The following is a 19,252-nucleotide window of genomic DNA, read 5'->3' on the forward strand; positions in this document are numbered from 1 at the left end:
GAAACTGGGGTTCCATGTAGCTCCTGGACCACCCTGTGTTCTGAGATGGGTCTGTATGATGCCATCCATAATTTGGGCCTACCCAGGGAAAAATCTTGTATAAATCAAAGTGAGTATAATTGGTACAAACTATTAATTAATTAGATTATTTTTCACCAAATGGTTTTGGCATCTTCTACATCTGACATTTTAATTCATTACCTCTGCCCTCGTGATTTAATCAGTTTCATGTGCTAAAACTATTTGCTATTCTAAGTGAACAATCTCCATATGAATATTTCCCAAACCTTGTTCTCTCTAATCTAGTCCCATGGATGGTCCACAGCAAATAGAAGTCAAATAAAGTTCATTTAACATTTTGTACTCCCATCTCCTTTTGGAGGTTGACAATGCACATTAGCTTAATGGTACTGGGCAGTGCCATTTAACTCTATTTGGTTCTGTGTTTCTCAAATTAACTTGATCATGGAACTCTTTAAGTTATAGTTATTAACATTTGACACATCATAATAAATATTTCTTTAGGAATTTATAAGTGTAGCAAGTAAACACATGCACAAAAAGGCAAGGATGGCTCAATCTCAGGAAATCTGTCTATATAATCCTATACATAAATAAAGAAAAAATATCAGGCAATCAAATCAATAGTCACTGAAAGGAATGTGATTATATTCAGTAGCTGTTTTTAGAAAGAAACCTTAAATAAAACAAAAGTAGAAGAAATCTCCTCAATTACACTAAACATTACTGACCTCAAACCAATAACCTTTGGTGTCCTAAGTGCAAAAAATTAATAATTTTAATCATAATAAGAAATTAGAGAAACCTGTTATCACCATTCTTTTTTTTTAAGAGCATTGCTTTAAATGATTTAGCAAATGAACAATGTAAGGGAAACATCTTTTGGAAAATAAATAAAAATTACATTTGGCTAATGTTATGATTGTATATATAGAAAACCCAAAAGATTCAAGGAAAAAAGCACAATATTAATAAAACATTGTAGGATGGTTAGATAAAAGATAAACATAAAAATCAATAGACTTTCTCTTTTTTAGCACTAAGAACCTAGAAATAGAAATAAGAAAAAAAATCCTATATATAAAAGTAGCTAAAATTATGCAATGTAAGAAAACACACAACTAAATCTTAATGAAAGACATGAAAAACCAGTGAAAAGGCAAATATGTTCTTGTATATGAAATTGCAATGTTTTTTTAAGTCCTCCAAAATTAATACATAAGTTTAATGCATTTCCAATTAGAATCCCAGTGGAGGTTTATTTTTGGACTTGGATAAAATAACAGAGTTCAGCTGAAAGAATAATTACTTGGCAATAACCAAGAAACTGTACAAAGAAATAGTAATAGAACATTTTCTATCAGAAGCATCTATCAGAATATATTATAAATAGTATTTAGTAGAACACAATAGAGAATCCAAAAAGAGATGTCAGTATATAAGATTACTTCATAGAGTTGTTGGTTTAATGGAGCAAGGAAAGTATGTGGGTTTTGGTTTTTGTTTGTTGTTGTTTTAATAAATAATGCTGAAAAAACTAATATTTTGTACTTTTGTATCTTAGTATATATTTGGTATATATGTCATATATTTACATATAAGTACATGCATTTGATATGTTTTTAATATATATTTACATATGCATATATAGTTTTATACATATGTGAACATATTTAGTATGTACATACCACAATGCTACAAGTGACCATACATATGACCAAATGACCAAAATATAAGTATATGACCACAAATATCACCAATAAAGTCAATGGACAAAGATAGATCTAGAAAAATATTCCATATACACATCAGAGACCAAAGGTTAACAAAGAAAGCAAAAAGCTCTTACAAATTGACAATATAGAGACAAGCAATAGTGCACATTTCATTAACTGCTTTCTCTTATGTATGTGAGCAGTGTTATTTCTTATGTGCTATACAAATAGTTGAGGTTAATTAGTAGTATAATTAAATAGTAATGCTCCCAGTCTCTTTCAGACAAACCACTTTACTACAAGTGTTCAGATAAATTAGGTAAGTAGCAGGTCTTTATCTACAAATGTGTGAAACTTCAGGGGTTTTTGGCCTTAAGAAATTAGGATTTAAGAGGATTATGCTTTTGAGGAATGGTATAATTGTTTAAAGCATAGTGTTTCAGGTTGATAGCCTTGAATTGAAATTCCAGCTATAAAAAAGTGAACTGTTGATGCTAATATAGATACTCTGAGCTTCTATCTCTTTTTTTGAAAACATGGATATAATTTCTACTTAGCATGGTTGTCATGAGAATGCACATAAACAACGCTGAATAAATGGTAACTATTATTACTAAAAAAAATAATAAGACAAACAATAGAAAAATATGCAAAGTACATGAAGAGACAGTTCACAAAAGAAAAAATCCAAATGGCCAGTAATCTTATGAAAACATGCTCAAATTCGCTAGTAGACTAAGAAAGCAAATCAAAGTAATATCTATCAGACTGGCAAAAATTTAGAAAAGACTGCAATATCTGTTGGGGGCATGTTTATAGAGTAAAACAATGCTGATATAAATGTATAATTTTATAACCTTTTCAGACATGAATTTGGCAGTTCCTATTAATATTAAAATGACATATGCCCTTTGAACCAGCAGTTCCACTCTTAGAAATTGATACCAAAGGTATTTAAAAATCGAGTTCATACAGATGGGTATTATTTATTGCAACATTGTTTATATAGTGACAAAAAAATAACCTAAAAATAAACATCTCTTAGAAGTGGAGTGGTTGAATGTATCCTGTTATAGTAACACAATGGATTGTTACTTTAAAAAAAAGAATGAAGTAGGTCTATGCCAGATGACTTCAAAGAGAGAGAGTGGTGAGAAAACAAAACATAGGAGAGTGTACCTAAGATCTTCTCCACTGTGTATAACTGTATTTGTGCATTAATCTATGAAGTATTAGGAGTGCAGAAAAGAACATAGGTGATAAGGTGGGTTCCTTGGTGGGAGTGTAGCCAAAATAAAAGATGGAGAAGCCAAAGGAAGGGAATCATACAATGAAGGGAGAAAAAAAGCAAGCATAATAGGATTATATGTGTGCATCTCTGTAAACTGACTGATCTATGTAGGAATACATATAAATAAATTAAAAATAAACCTAAAACTACACAACCCTTCTAAGAAAAAATCTTGACCCCTGACTACTTGAGGAATATGCTTGGAATACTTACTTGTATTTACAGTGCAAATTCATATATAAATGTGGGGAAACCCAGAATGGAAGTGGAAGAGAAGCAAAGAGGACCCTAAGGGAAAACGGAATTACTATTCCTGTATGTTAGGCAAAATGAAGAAAAAACACAATTTAATTACTCTTAGGGAACAAATTATTATTGCTAATATTTTAAAATAATGGGTACTTCAAGTGAGAAAGGAATGCACAGCTAGTATTTTAACAATAGTTTAAAATCTGATGAAAATTTTTTATTTCTTTCTGTAAGTCTCTTAGTCTGTTTATCTCTTCTGTGTGTGTGCATGTGACTACATTTGATTACAATGCTTTGACATACTTTTGATGGAATCATCAGTCCACACATGTCAAATACCCATTTGTAAGTTCTGTTTCGCAATTTTGTTCCAGCTACACAGAAATTCTCGTATAGCCAAATATTTTAAGAAGATAGGACTAAGTTTTATCTCTGAATCAGGCTTGTATGAAGTCTGAGATTCTCTCACAGACCATTCAGAAGATAATTATAACAAGGGAAGTCTTACAAGAATGATGATGTCTTAGGTTGGGGCCCCAGGAAATGGACTGTGAGGAAGAGATTGGTGTGGAGAAGGTTAACTGGGGAGTGCTCCTGGGGTCAACATCTATGAGGAACTGAGAGTATCCACGTGGGGCAGATGGAGGGCTTGCACTCGGTGCATCCTGCAGGGAGCCCTGGGGCTGGACTGGACCTCCAGAGCCACCCAGTCTTGAAGCAGAAGCTGGGGCCTTTTGTCTCCTAGCATTGACTGGTCATGGCTACACTGTCCCCAGGAAGGGGTAATTAGTGTGGCTGGCTCTCTGTGGCTGAGGGCAAACCCCTGAGAGCAACTCAGTGGGAGCTGTGAGCCGCCACCTTGCAGCATCAGGGGAAGTGATGCCTCCCTCCTGAGCAGGAAGGGTCTGGGCAGGACGCCACAGCATATGTGATAGCCTTGAAAGTCCGCCTCTTTTTCACAAAAGACACGGTGTTACTTTTGTTCCTTCAGTAAAAAGGTGGAGAAGAGGAAGCAAAGCACACGTGCCTTTAAGATAAAAATCTGTACATTTTAAAAGTCAACACAAATTTTAAACCCTTCTTAGAGCCCGTATTGTGTGCTTTCAGAAGTAAGCTGCATTGCGATGTGTACAACCTATTATAGCATCACTATATTTGAGGATATTCTATTTCCAAGTTTACTATATAAATAAGAAATGAAAAATAACAAAATTCCACACTCTACTATTTAGAGAATGAGAACTCAAACACATTTCTAATGGGCCTTGAAAGATTGATAGAGGATTTCTCCTGCTCAGTGTCCTGTCTGTGTCTCATGTCATTGGGGGTATTGCTGTGACAACCTCAATCCTTACCACTGCCATAGTTCTAAGACTGAATAAAGGAACATTGGACACTCAACTGAGGCTCAGAAATAATTCTCTTAAAATTCAGTACTTGTTTCAGTAGGATGGAATAAAACTGGTGAAATTAAATTTTAAAAGTAATTGTTGTAATGAGAAGAGACAAGCATCGAATGGGAGCTGGAAGTGAAATCGAATACAAAGGTTTATATATGCAGGTGCACCTCAATTTCAGGAAATTGAGGATGTGAACAATTGTGATTTTTAAAAAACAGAGAAAACATTTTGTAAAAAAAAAAAAGGACTCAAATACTTCTTTTAACGTGTTTGTAGCAGGATTAGATTTATCAACAAAGATCAATTTATGCACTACTTTCAAAGAATATAATGATTGCCTGGAGCAAGCTATCATCATATTAAAACTACAGAAAAAATAACTTTCCACATAATTGCTTCCAGTTTGCATTCAGTTCTTGATCGTTCTTTCACGTTTTCTGCGGCATTATATAAGCTGAGGTAGGCACTGTTAATACGCTGGTGTTACCTTTGGTTACTGTCTTCTGAACCTAGATCATGAACTTACTTAAAAGAGATTCTGCCTTCAAATCAAGTTTCTTTCTAAGTATTTAAGTAAGTAGACTCTCTTGGCGGGTCCCCAGTGAATCCACCATCTGCTGGGTTATCTGAGAAGAGAGGACGAACGGGGGAATGGTGCTTTCCTCCACCAGAGCTTTGGGAGCCTGCACTGCAGATGGCCCCAGGGCTGGGATAACTGCGTGCAGGAGCTGCTGGCAGAGCACAGCTATCCCTGTGAATTAGGTGGGAGGTGTTTATGAATTTAACGAGGTGGGTGTGGCTGAAAAACGTGCCTGGTAGTCTGTGGGGCCTTTTCTCTCTTTCCACCTCTGAGCCTACAGCCATAACAAATCATGAAAGGCATGGGCAGAGCGTTAATTACAGGTTATGCTCACCTGTAGCTGGAGCTGTGAAAATTTAGGAGCAGCTTGTGGTATTAATTTGCTGTTATTTTAACACGGGCTCCCTGCTTCTGTGATACTCTATAGAGGCAAAGTCATTCTAAGGAAAGAACTGTGAGCTGTCTTCCTTACCAGCTATCGCCCTCAAAACCACACGCATTACCCTGCCAGTGAACCCTCCCGAGTAATGACAGAATCCATGTGCGAGTTTCTGTTTCCCTGGAGTCAAAGGGTTTGAGGCCAGCTTCTTGGAGATTGTCTTGACCTTTTCCTCAGTTCCACAGTGGTGCCCACGGCTCCAGGCTTCTTGTTTCTAGTTATGGCAGAAAGGAGAGGGGAAAGATGGTCAGCAAAGCCTTCTTCTCCTATCAGGAAAACAAAAGCTGTTCCTGAAGCTCCCAGCAAGCTTTGCACGTCTCATTTGCTGCTCTTATGTATAAGAGAAGCTGTGAAATTATTCCATTTTTCCAGTCTCTGCAGTGGAGAGGGACAGGGAGAGCTGAGAATGCATGCAGTGGACCTAGGGGTGTGAGCTAGGAGTCACTCCCAGCTTTGGCATCTGTGAGTAAGAGCACAGCCCTTACTGATCACATTGAGGCAGGCTGGCTGTTCATCAGGTACCCGAGCATATTCAGGAGCATTTCAATTACACATGTTCTGCATTATTAACCCTATGAAACATTGAAATATCCTCAACACTTCATTTTTCTATTTTACTTTTTTCTTGAGTAGCATTTAATGAAAGGCAGCTGTGCTGCCACACTCTGATGTCTGATGGGAAACCCGAAGGATTCCCAGAGGACTTGAGACTGGAGAAAGGGTGCTCAAAGGAGAAAAGGTAGCAGCCTGGATTACGGCAGCCATGGTAGAGATGGAAAGGAGAGGTGGGATTTGAGAAATACTTGGGAGGTAAAATCTACAGCACATGTGATTGGGGGTCTCTGTGGGATGAAAGGAGGAAAGAGTCAGGTGTAGCTCATATATGCTCACATATATGAATCTGAAGATTAAGGAAGAGATCTGAGGTGGATTTATGGAAATTAGGTTATCATACTTCCACAGAACATTCAGAAAAAGTAATCAATTGAGAAGTGAACTGAGGCTCAAAGCTTATGGAAAAATAGCTTTAAAAGAGTCAGTCCAGGATCTGGAACCCTTGCAGGAGACAAAGACCTCATGATCAGATTAAGTAGAAGCGAAAGTAGGGAGTGGAGTGTCATTAAATCCAAGAAATCTGGGTGTTTAAAGAAAAAAGAGCGATCAGCATTATCAAATACAGCAAGGTGCAGTGAGGTAAGAACTTTCCACTGGACTCAGCGGCTAGGGAGACACGGGTTACTTCGGGAGAAATCAAATGTTAATGGTCTGAAAGTAAATGAGATATGAAGACATGGACATAAAAAATGTGGATTAATCTTTTTGGAGGAGGAGAAGAAGAGAAAACTTGAATGGTCATTCAAGAAGCATGTGGGTTAGCGAGGGGTGTTTTGGTTTGGGTGTTTTAGGATTGGAGGTACTTTAATGTGGATGTAGGCACATGGGAAGGAAGCTGAAGCCTCAGGAGAAGCACTGGGTGACCATGGGAGAACGCTGGGAAGTAGAAGCACAGAGTGGATGAGGGACAATCCAGGAAAAAAAACTCTTTTCTGAAAGCATTGGGAAAGAGGTGAGAGAGGTGTGAGTACGTTAGCTACAGACAGGAAACCGATCGTCATGCCCACTGACCTCAGGTTTCTCCGACATGTAGGAGTTGAACAGGTGATGCATGAGTTGAGGAAGCAAATGACCATTGCTTGTATCTGAGAGCATCATTCAGATCTTTTAAGAGTATGTGTTCTTACGGATTTTAGTTCAGAAAGTCCAGATAAAATCACTGATGGTGATTTTCATGGACATAGCAGTTTTTCTGCTGAGATATTTCTTGCCGCAAATCAACCAGCTGGTAAGATGTAAACAAGTATTTCTTACCCTATCCTCTTTCTGCTCTATGATGGCTCTTTTCACTATTTTATGCTGTGTTGTAATGAAAATAGGCTACCTGTTTCATCATTTTGAAGTAACATTTATATAGGATGTCATTTCAAATTTTTGCCCATGTGTGTTTCTGCATTGATGATTAGTGTGCTCATTTTTAAGCACCTCTGTGAAATGACTAATAATGGCATCTAAGAAACTAGGGCAGTGTTTCCCAGAGCGTTTTCTCTATGAATACATCATGTGATATGTTCCATAAAAAAGGTCCTTGGTCAAATACATCTGGGTCTTGGTGTGCTTCAGACCTCTTCTTGGAGAATCCCCACACACATTAGTCTGTTAAAGGTTTTAAGGATGCACAAAGTCTTTAATCTAACACTTCTCTAAATTACTTTACCACAAACACCACCGTATTTTTATTTTCATAATACTGTTTAGTAAAATGCAGAACTCACTCTAGGAAATGCTGAATTACCATTGCAAATTACCTTCATTCTGTAGGTAGAATACTAAAGAAGGCAGATGATGGAGCTTGAGTGGGTTTGTGGTCTATATGGTAATTTAATATAAAAATCTGTTCTTTCTTTTTGACACTTGAGATTTTTTGCCAATGATAAAATAACTATGAATTTGACATTTGTGACACAGTTACTTTTCTTTTTAAAAATAATTCATTTTCCTACATTTATATACTTATTTTCCAGATTTTTACTCTGCCTCTTTTATCATAAAGTCAATTTATTTTTAATGTGTTTACTGGACTCTTACTGAACACTTTCATGTGTAAGACACTATACTGGGACTAGAGTAGTAATACATGTTCCTCCTCTGCCCTCAGAGAGCCTTGAAGGAACAGCCTGAACAGTAGATGCTGATTTCAATGCCAGCCTCTTGGGCAAAATGCTTGGAAAGCACCTCAGAGAGTTTGTGCAGCTGGTTGGAGGAATCCTCTGGGAAGAGCTATTTGAGCTGGGTCTCAAAGAATGAATAGGAGTTGACCCAGTGGAATGGAAAAAGTATATAGTCTAGGAAAAATGGGAAGTTCAGTAGAGAAAGAACACTTGGAAACATATTGATGGCCTTGTAAACCTTGATTAGAAATTTAGATGTTATTCGATAGATGGTCAGCAACCTCTATGGAAGTTTTAAGCAGCATATTTTAAACATCTGAGTTTTTCTTTTTTAGATTACTGTGGCAGAATATAAAAGATCAATTGGAGGGCTGAGCTTGTTTGTTGTCAGGGACATCAGTAAGAGACTGGGTCAGGGGAAATCCTTCTAATAGGTGACAGAGTAAATATGTACTATATCATTCTGTATGATTTGTCCATTTTTTAAAAAAATTTGCTAACAAGAAGTAGTAAAATTGGTGTTTTCTTCCTTGTACAGTCAAGTAAGACCCACCTGTAATAAGGTGATGCACCGTGACCCAAGGACTAGCAGTGTATACAGTGACTGGCCCTTTTTGGAGTCATTTCAGGGATGACAGCTCGTTTGATAGACGGCCCGGGAGCAGCCGTAGCGGTGGAGGGTTTAGAGCCAGGCAGACCCCATGGAGTCCTGGTTCCACTTACAGCAATGTCAGAATCACTTAACCCCTGAATCACTGTTTTCTTGCCTGCCAACAGATATCGTAGGACTCACTTAAAACAGCTATTTGTGGATTAAAGGTGATAATGTACATGAAAGCAACTTTTTGTTTTCACAGCAAAACTGGGAAGCAGGGAAGTCGGAATAGCCTCATGGAAAATCTGGAAGCCAAAGTGCACAAGGATTGTATGACTTACCCAGGGCTGTGCCAGTGCATGAAGTGGGGGTCCTATATCCCCCAAGTACCTCTCTGACCATTAGATCAGAGCCCAGCGGCCTGTCCATTTTGACCCTCTAGATGAGGACAGACACATTGTCAAGTGCCAAACTCATGATAAGAGAGTAAAATCAATCCTAGTTACCTTGTTTGGTGGGCTAATTCACTTTATTCTGCTCTTATCTCCTTGACTGTCTCCCTGTAGATGGAGACTGCCTAGCTGGACTCTAAATGTGGGTGGCTCTTCAAACAGCTTTCTATGGGATCAATTTCTCCTGCATTATACATTCCCCCCAAATGCCCACACTTTCCTGGGTCTGAGAGAGAAGGCTCCCACCCTCCCTTTTAGTCATGAGCCCTTGCAGTCTTTGTAGTCAGACCAGTGGCACTGGGAGAGGGTCTCTCCCACAGTGAAGGTGAAAGACTATTGCTAAATAAGAAAACACAGCAAAAAGGCAAACAGGAGGCCATTGTTCTCTGTCTTTTCTCTCCTGATAGCACAACAAAGACAACAACCACCGGGCCTCCAAATAAAAATATCCAGTGTCTACAACATCCATGCTGGCAGCTTAATTAGTCAAATAGGAACCCTGACAGCCTGCAGGTCAAGTTCTGCCTGGAATTATTTGCCCACAGTTCCAGCTGAAGTACCAGAGGCTGTTTAATCTCCAAGTAGGAGGGATTGCCATTTATATTCCAGTGACAGAGACCTGCAGGGAGTCCCCTCGGCCTGCCTTATGACCACATCCCATCCTGCAGAGCCTGAGTTTCTCAGCAAAGCTCAGGGCCCGCTGGGGAGCAGTGCTGTTTCCTAACAGCAGGTGTCCTCCTTGGAGCCCCAGGAAGGACCGCAGACAGTGAGAGAGTGACTCTTTCTCTCCGCTCTCCCCCCTCTCCTTGTTATTCCCCCAATTGGCCACCACCCTCTCTCCTCTCTCTCTATCCGGACTGTGTCTTACATTGACCTCTTTCACTCATGAGAATTCATAACCCTGACTAATTGGCACCCACATAATTGAAGCTGTACCCCACCAGAAACTTATGGTCTGAACCCAAGGATTACTCAGCATGGGCATTCCCTGGCTTTTCTACATAAATTTTAAGAAATCCTTGCAGGCTGTGAAGTTAGGGTTGAAAAAGGTAAGGGGAAAACATTTAATGAAAACTAATGTGCCTGCTGTTATACCTTGCTCTTAAGTCTCCAATCTGAAAACAGAGTGTCCATGTGGAATTAAACCCTCTGAAGAAAGGAGCTAAGTGGACTAATTATTCATAATCTGTGCCCTCTCTTCACTTCATGTGTGTTTTGTAAAGATTGATGAGGTACTAACTGGAAAACTCTCAGAACTCCTTAGTGATAGTTACTTGGTAATAAGGTAACCCAATTACCAGCCTTATTTTGAATATTGCAACTGATAGGAAAGCTAAATCCTTACAGTATTCCTTAAGGAAGTATAACTTTCATAAAGTGTTATTCTACAGCAGACAGAAGCAGATAGGTATTAGATGACCATAGACAAGCTATAAATAGCATACCTCTTTTTTTTTGCCATCCGTTTCACTTTTCCTTTCTTCTCAGTATCTCAGCCCGTCTGACCTTCTCTATCATTTATCTTACTTTCCATCTCTCTCTACTTCCCTCTTGCACTTGCTGTCTCTTTGTTCCTTCTCTCTCACACACACCTACACACTGCCCTGTGGATGAATGTTTTGGTATTTACCTGTTAGTTAGGCGAGTAACAGGAGTCACCCTCAGGGGGCAGCTAGAGCAATTTTTGTGTCTGTTCAGTTTTCTTCAGCCTTCAGGAAGCCATCTTGGATGCTTGTCTCTGGCTAAAGCCAAGCTTAGCTATTTAGAGGTTCATTTGCTGTCCTGTTGGAGGTTCTTCAGAGAGTCCTAATATGCCTTCTTCCATTTCCCTATCTACTTCCTTTCCATGAATCTTTAAGTGACTTTATAACATCCCGTCTCACATCTGGAATTCAGAAATTCATTGAATTTCTGAGAATCCTCTGCTGTGTCTGGCCCTGCATGAGATGCCATAGGGTATTGAAGACACCATTCCTGTCTTTAAAGAGCGTGTGGTGAGGAGAACCCCACACAATTAACAAACACAACTATACTGTAATGAAGTGCTGAACGGACACAATTCTCTGCCAGAAAAGTGCGACAGAGGCAGGCAGGCGTCACTCTGAGCAGTTAGGAGGGGCCTAGGCTAGAGTTTATGGGAAGGGTCTCATGTCAAGCAAGTAGACGTTGAGGAAGTGGGAATATCACAAGAGGGACAGGGAATGTACCCCCTCCAGGCTGAGAGGAAAGCATCCTTGGAGGTCCAGGCGCTTATTGTTTTGCTTGTGTTCACGTATTTCTAATGCAAAGAGAATCCTCGGTTGAATCAAATCCCACAGGTATATTTGGTGTTTGGGCACCACTCACTCACGAGGCTCCAGAGTGTTGTGCATCTGGCAGCGGTAGGGAAGACCCCTTCTGGCAGGTCCATAAGGGACGTGCTCACTCTGGGGTCAGTCTCTATTTTTCACTTAGTGAATCTTTGCACTAACGGGAATTCAGAGTTCAGGTTTTCTGTTTATATAGAGGTGAGCTGTGGCATCTGGATTCTACACACAACAGAATCATTATCCTTTCTAAACAATCCATTTCATCGTGTCAGGTTAAAACATGAGGCCTGAAAAGCTATCTTTGTTCAAAGATCAGAATTTCATTAACATGATCAAATGCAATTAAGTCACTATGAGTTTTCAAGAACAGTTTAAAGGGGCCTCAATGAATGGTGTAGGTTACTGTGCATGTGGAAGCTCAAGAAACTTAAATGATACCCACTCACCTTATTCACCAAACATGCCTGTGGGGAGAGAACAGATACCTGTAATCCATGCTTTCCTGCTAATCTAAAGATGATAGATTCTCACACTTTGAACTGTGACACCAAATATACTTAAACCATATAGGTTTCTGGGGAGGAATATGTAGAATGATAATAAGATGGGTTGCAAAAAAACAGTTTTTAAATCTCATTCATTATTTATTCATTCACACATTATGTTCACCAATTATATTTTGATGAACATATGACTGCCATTGGCCAAATCTATAGCCAGGTAGAAAGGCAACTGTCCATATGAGACATAAAAACTGTTCCAGCAACAGAATGTTGAATTCCTCCACCGTTGTTACTCTTTTGAATTAATGCATAACATCCAAAGCTCCCCTGCAAAATGAAAATGCTCCAGGAATATAGATAACACTGTCCAACTGACCCTGTTTATAAATTTGCACAAGTTGGCTTTGCAGAATAACTACCTGACACTCTGCAAAGAGCAATGTCCTATGGAAACAAGATATTCCAAGGATAAGTTTTGAGAGAAAAGATGAAAACCATGAGTTAGAAGAGGATGGATGAAGATGCTGAGAGCTGATCTTATGTTTAAGGCAGAAACCAGGAGCTGAAGGAGGAGAACAAATGCCTGGGCATAACTGCCCACTGAGCAATTGGGACTGGCTGCTCTGAAAAGCAAGCCTCCCTAAATGTCTTACTGTATGCATCGGCTCATTGCTAAAGGTGATGAAACCAAAAACTTGCTGCATTTCATGGAATCACAGAATCACAAATGTTAGGGTGCTGGAAGGAATCATAGCCATCATTTGCCCAACCCACTTGTTTTTACAGATCTAGAAAATATGCATATCCAGTAAAAGGTTCAAATGCATTCTTGCACAAGGTCAGCTCAGGGCCTGATGGAGCTCAGTGGGCCACACCTATCTATGATGACCTTATAGTTTATCCTCTAGACCAGGACACTTCTGAGAGAAAAGGAGTGACTAAATAGATGGGATCCTAGGCAAATGCGATCCCTGTTTTCCTGCTGTGTCCTTATTAAACCTTGAATATATGATTATCAAATCGGAGCTGAGGTAAGAGGAAGCTACTAGAAAGCTAGATGAATGTAGTGGGGGAAAGGGAGTAATTTCATGATGTTAGCAATTGGAATAAGTGTCCAAATAGGGCACAGAAAGTCCATTTCAGCAAGGGAAAATATCAGGAGCCGAAAGCACTGGATTAAGTGGGGTGCAGCGTTGATTTGGCTTTGGGAATGCAGATTGGGGATAGTAGGTTCATCCAGCATGGGTGAAGTCAAGCAGAGACATCCATTCGAGATGACACAGGCAAAGGGCATAAGACTCAGCCACAGGCATGGAGTTGGAAGCAGGCACAGCAAGCCATCTGAGGCACAGTGAGGACTTCTTTGGCTTCCTCACTTCAGGAGCAGAGAGACCCAGCTACCCAAGGGGCTGAGTGCGAAGGCCTCTAGCAGATGGGAGTGAAGCCTCTTTGTGTTGGGGCTTTGCAGGATATTTCTATAGTATTCTATGACCCCCTCAGGTTTCTTGGGGAGCAGACTTAACTTCGTTGGTATAAAATCAGATCACCTAGGAAAGGACTAGGGGGTGCCTGAATGGGCACTAACAGAAATCTGGGACAAATGGGGGAATGAATAAGCCAAAGTCCCATGAGTGTGACTCAACTAGTATGAAACCCAGGTCCATGGTCATTCTCTGCTTGCAGCCTAGCTATAGGAGGCAGTCACAATGACAAACTACCTTTTATGTATGAGGAAACTGAGGCAATGGTTTTCCAAATGTATGAAGAATTTTGCACTGCCCACTGGGCAGCTCAGAAATTCTTAGCCTGCAGTTTCCCCTGGGCCTGCCTTCCCTTGCAGCTCCTGGTCACCAAACATCCCCACACTGCGCCCTGTGCCTTTGGCAACTCATGCTAAGGAACCGGTCTCAGCTAACAGCTGCTGGCAAGAGTCTAATAGATCCATTCTTGCCAAAATTTAATATCTGATTGACTAATTATACTTTCTTTCACATCCATATTTACTCTTTATGGAAATAATTCCCTAATGTCTTAAATGAAAAAATTGACATCATTGAATTCCATTCATTGCTACAATTTGGAGAGGGCTATGGGTTCACTTCCCATTCAGTGGACCCTATATCCTTCAAGACCTTTCCAGATCCCAGGTCCAACCAACATCAGGTCAGGAATGCTAGGACTAGCTAGTAATCAGGATCTGAATTTGAAGGCCTTTAGTAAGGCAGAGGGGATGGATGAGACATGGCTACAGACTGAACGTTTGTACCCCCATCCATGCCAAATTCACATGTTGAAGCTCTAACCCCCAATGTGAGGGTATTTGGAGGTGGGGCTTTGGGGAGATAATTATGCTTAGATGAAGTCACAGGGGTGGGGCTTCATGATGAGCTTTGTATCCTTTCAAGAAGAGGAGAAGACACCTGAGCTCTCTCCCTCCCTGCCATGTGAGGACACAGCAGGAAAGCAGGGATCCGCACACCAGTAAGGGGGTTCTCACCAGGAATCAAAACTACCAGCACTTGATCTTGGACTCCCCAGCCTCCAGACCTGTTAGAAATGAATGTCTGTAATGTAAGCCACCTAGTCTCCAGTTTTTTGTCACAGCAAACTAAGCCAGACATCGTAGAACGTACATCTTAGGAGACTGTACTTCCTTCAATCAGTAGCTAAATGAAGTGTGTGCAGTATTTCACACTATAGCATTATCTGTGTATTTTTCTGCTTGGACAAAGTCACCAGCACAACACTACCAACTCTTCAAATAAAGATTTCATGCTTTCCATCTGTATTTACAAGAACCAATGCTATTTCAGTTACTGCTCCCTTGACTGGGAGAATACAAAGGCGAAACACCTTTCCCTCTCAAACCCATAACTGGCTTCCAAAGGGAGAAACCACATTTGATGTCCAACAGCTCAAGCTAGATTGACATACATGCTGTATGCTCACTGGAAAATTCATATACAGGATAAACAAGAGCTCTTAGTATTCTGAAGCAATTAATTTCAAAAAAAATAGATGAAAGCAATGTTTCTGTGATTAAAATGATGGAAATGAAGTAATGGAGACAGCTATGGTGGCATTTTCCATCAAACAACTTTTTTATTTGTGCAACATATTTCTAAGTGATAGGAAATGACACACTGTCTCCATTATTTCATTTCCATCATTTCTGTCTCTTCTAACTTTCCTAGTTGTGAAACAAATTGCTTTAAACATGTCAAAGGCACTTGAATGGAGTGTTAGCCAAATTTTAAAAATAAAGATGATTCATAAAGACAGCATTTGTGTTTATAACTATCAAGATAAAATTTCAAGAACAAAAAAATCACAGTCCTGATTATTTAGGGCACAAGTATAAGGTAATCATCTTCAGAAGTTAGAAAGAAATCTCTTTCTGCTCTCCGCCTCCTTCCCCCTAGATTTATATGTCACAGTAAACCTGGGTGCTCTGCGTTCCCTGTTCCAGTGATTTACTGTAACTACCAGCATATTGATCTCTTCAGCCTTGGATTCTGTTTGCATTATTATGCGACGGGTTGAGCTCCTCACTGACATTTTGTGTCTCACCAGTTAGTCCTGTATTCTTTTACAGCTGATATGTCTTGCAGGGAAAGACATTATCATGAAATTGTTAAAGACAGAGTGTTGCCTAATGTAGGGCAATCAGGAGGGTGCCCCTTCAGCATAGACTTGTGAAGAATTGATATTGTTATCCCAAAGAGAAAAAGCTCAAAAAATATGGTAAGAATTTCTCATCATAAGAAATTTAAAGACCTACATCACTGATGGTTTAAGAATAAAGGAGAATATGATTATATAGAATAATTGCACCAACAGTGGCTACACACATTCTGTTATTGAAAAAGTATTTTTTTAATTTTGAAATAAACCCCACTTTACAGAAACCTTATAAAAATTGTACAAAGAGCCTCTTGTTTTTTTTTCCAGAACCATTAGAAAATTAACCTGATTTCCCATTATCACTGAATACTTTAAATACTTCAGTATGTATTTCCTATGAGCAAAGATAATCTGTTATACAGCCATCAAATTCAGGAAGTTAACATTGATACATTAGGATCACCTAATCTTCAGACCCCATTTAAGTGTCACCAGTTGTCCCCATAATGTCCCTTCTAGCAAGAGGATCCGTCCAGAATCACATGCTGCATTTTGGTGTTATGTCTTGCCACTTTAGATTTCTTCCATTTGGGACAGTTTCTTAGTCTTTCTTTGACTTTTATTGCTTGATGCCTTTGAAGATTATAAGGGAGCACTTTTGTAGAACGCCTCTCAGTTTGGCTCTGTCTGATGTTTTCTCATGATTACAGTCAGGCTATGCATCTTTGGCAGTAATATCCCAGAACTGGTGCTATGGTAGATCCTACCTGTGAATCCTAGCTGGTTGAACTTTATTTTTTCCAGATCACTTTACTAATGATGTTAACTTTGATGACTGGATTATGAGTGTCATAGGCTGGTATCTTAGCTCATTCAGACTGCTATAACTGAATACCACAGATTAGGTGGCTTATAAAGAACAAACATTTATTTCTTACAGCCAGTTTTGAAGTCTGGGAAGTCCAAAATCAAAGTGATTGAGGTATGACCTTGGATGAGATGTGACTTTGGATAAGACAGTTTCCTTCAGCTTAGGCAATTCCCAAAGAGGACTGACCCACTGAGAACCATTCTCTGGCGTTGCTTTGAGCAGGTGCAGGGGTCTCTCATTCCTGGAGGGGTCTCTGGCCAGCACATCCAGACTCCAACACTGTGGTGTTCGTGGGGTTCTCTACTGCAAAGTTACTCTTTGTTCCCTTTGTAACTAAAAAACACTTTACAAGAAAGTACCTTGAGACTATGAAATTATTCCATTCATCATCAAAATTTTTATTGATAGAATGATTGTTATCAGCATGAATTCATGATTTCCTCTTTTAGTTAAATGGGTTACTTAAATCTGTTACTATCATTCACTAATTTAATGTTCAAATTGTCCTAGAGTTTGCCAGTTGGAAACTCTTCCAACTGGTATCAGCATTCTTACTTCCTCATTTTCTGGCACAACATAATGTTTTAGGTGCATCTTGTATTTTCCCTGCCCCAGCCCTAGAATCAACCATTCTCCATGGAGCTCTGTTTCCTTCTAATAGAAGGTAGTATTTAGAAAATAAGACCTGAGTTCTAGGTGTACTCATTGTTCTTTTACCTCCTTCAGTATTTCCCAATCTAATCTAGGTTTCTCTCTCTGATCATTGTTTTTGCTTCCATGTTATTCCTATGGTGACCCCTGACCCATGATCCCTGACCTTCATAACATTTCTCATCCTTGATGTTTCTCCTAATTCATGCCTGAGAGGACTTGAGTGAGTATGGGTATAGGGCAGATGATAATATCAATCATAAAATGACATTTAGAGAATCTTCACAACGTGGCAAAAATGAGCTTTTTTTGTCCTACTTTTCTATTATTTCTGTAAGAAATGATTACAGTTGTAGTGGCTTAAAACAACAAAACATTATTTTGACATTAGGGACACGGTAATGACTCATAAAGGTGTAATGATACCTTAAGCCCTTAACCAAGCTCTCTTACCTAATCTCTTCCCTCAAGGAGGAATCAGTGGAATTTAGATCCTGATACTGGCTGGTCTTGGTATTCCTGGCCTGATGCCAGGCCTGGGATCTGAAAAGTTCTTGGAAGCATACAGGGCCCATTGAATGGGAGGTGAGGACAGTAACCCATCCCTTTCTCCAAGTTGTATGCAAATAGTGGAATTCAACTATAGCAGTTGTTCATTTAAGATTAAAGAATTACTTCCTATAAAGGGTAAATAGGGAAGTGAATGGCAAGGCAGTACAATTAGCCTTATCAGCAACTAAAATTTTAGCAGAGGTGGGTTTGTTAGACACTTGCCATTAACTGTTAGCTTAGATCAGTTCTCCCAGAATGAGTGGTAAATGTTTGTTTTCACGGAATATACTGTGGAGGTGTTTGGCCACCTGGAACCGCCGGGGTAGGCAGGACCAGACGAAGTTCCATTCAACAGACTGTTTGAAACTTCAGAGTATGTGCTCTGAGTTTGGAGTAAAATTTAGAGTTTAAGGGTAGTAACAGATATTTAGACACAATTCCTTTACTGTGCCATTTTTCAAAGGACTGGACTTGAGTGTCATGCATGGAAGGCTAAACTGTACACAGTCTACAGACAAAGATGTACTCAACAGTCACCTTTATTTTAAAAGGTTTTAGGCAAATCGGTAGGTAACAGGTTCCTGGAGGAAATGAGGGAAGATTGGAATATAAACCAAGGCCCTGGAGGGATGTCAAGAGCCATCCTCCTCCCCCTCCGAGTGTCCGTAGGGAGGGCTCCACTGGTCCAGTCTAGGATGTGGTTCCTTTATACCCTTGTGTTTAAGCAAGCCTTCTCATGGTCACTTATGTAGTTGATTTATGTCACTTGTGAAAACAAAGCTTGGGTACAATTATTTTCACAATGCTTTAAATGTAAGCAATTAACAGCTCATGAAGCAACTATGAACATCGCACATATATGAACTAATAAAATGCATGTTGTTCTTTCTGCTCATCCTTCAAGTTCTATCTCTGTTGCTATGTCTTCAATACAGTCATTTTTTTACTCCACCAGCAGTCCACTCTCTAGGTTTCATGTGGCATTAGTCTTCTGACTTGAAGTACAGCCTAAACTTGGATGTTTGATTTTAAACTCACTGAGTACAGGAAGTATATCACATACATCTCATACCCAGTCCTGTCACCTCCAAGTTAAGTGATACTACTTTGCTCATAGTAAATATCTGTTTAAGTGTTTATTGAGCATGTGTTGTCAATATCCACCTGCAGACTAATACCAAATGGACTGTATCTTACTGCCTAGAGTATTTCCATGTTGACTTTTGCTCAACCAACAATTGATTTAATCTCTAGCAATGCAGACTCATTTAACA

The 19,252-nt window shown here is 39.5% G+C and overlaps 1 protein-coding gene and 1 non-coding gene across 3 annotated transcripts in view; both read left to right on the forward strand.

Moving 5' to 3' along the window:
• The window catches only part of F13A1 (coagulation factor XIII A chain), a 157,374-nt gene that overhangs the window by 12,695 nt on the left and 125,427 nt on the right, over window positions 1–19,252 (forward strand). The gene's annotated exons all lie outside the window — the stretch shown is intronic.
• On the forward strand, window positions 1,898–2,025 carry LOC118968372 (small nucleolar RNA SNORA19). Its single transcript, XR_005055998.1, has one exon. It is a non-coding gene; the product is annotated as a small nucleolar RNA SNORA19 (small nucleolar RNA).

The sequence above is a fragment of the Manis javanica genome, chromosome 16 (assembly GCF_040802235.1).
Source record: "Manis javanica isolate MJ-LG chromosome 16, MJ_LKY, whole genome shotgun sequence".
Classification (NCBI taxonomy): Eukaryota; Metazoa; Chordata; class Mammalia; order Pholidota; family Manidae; genus Manis; species Manis javanica.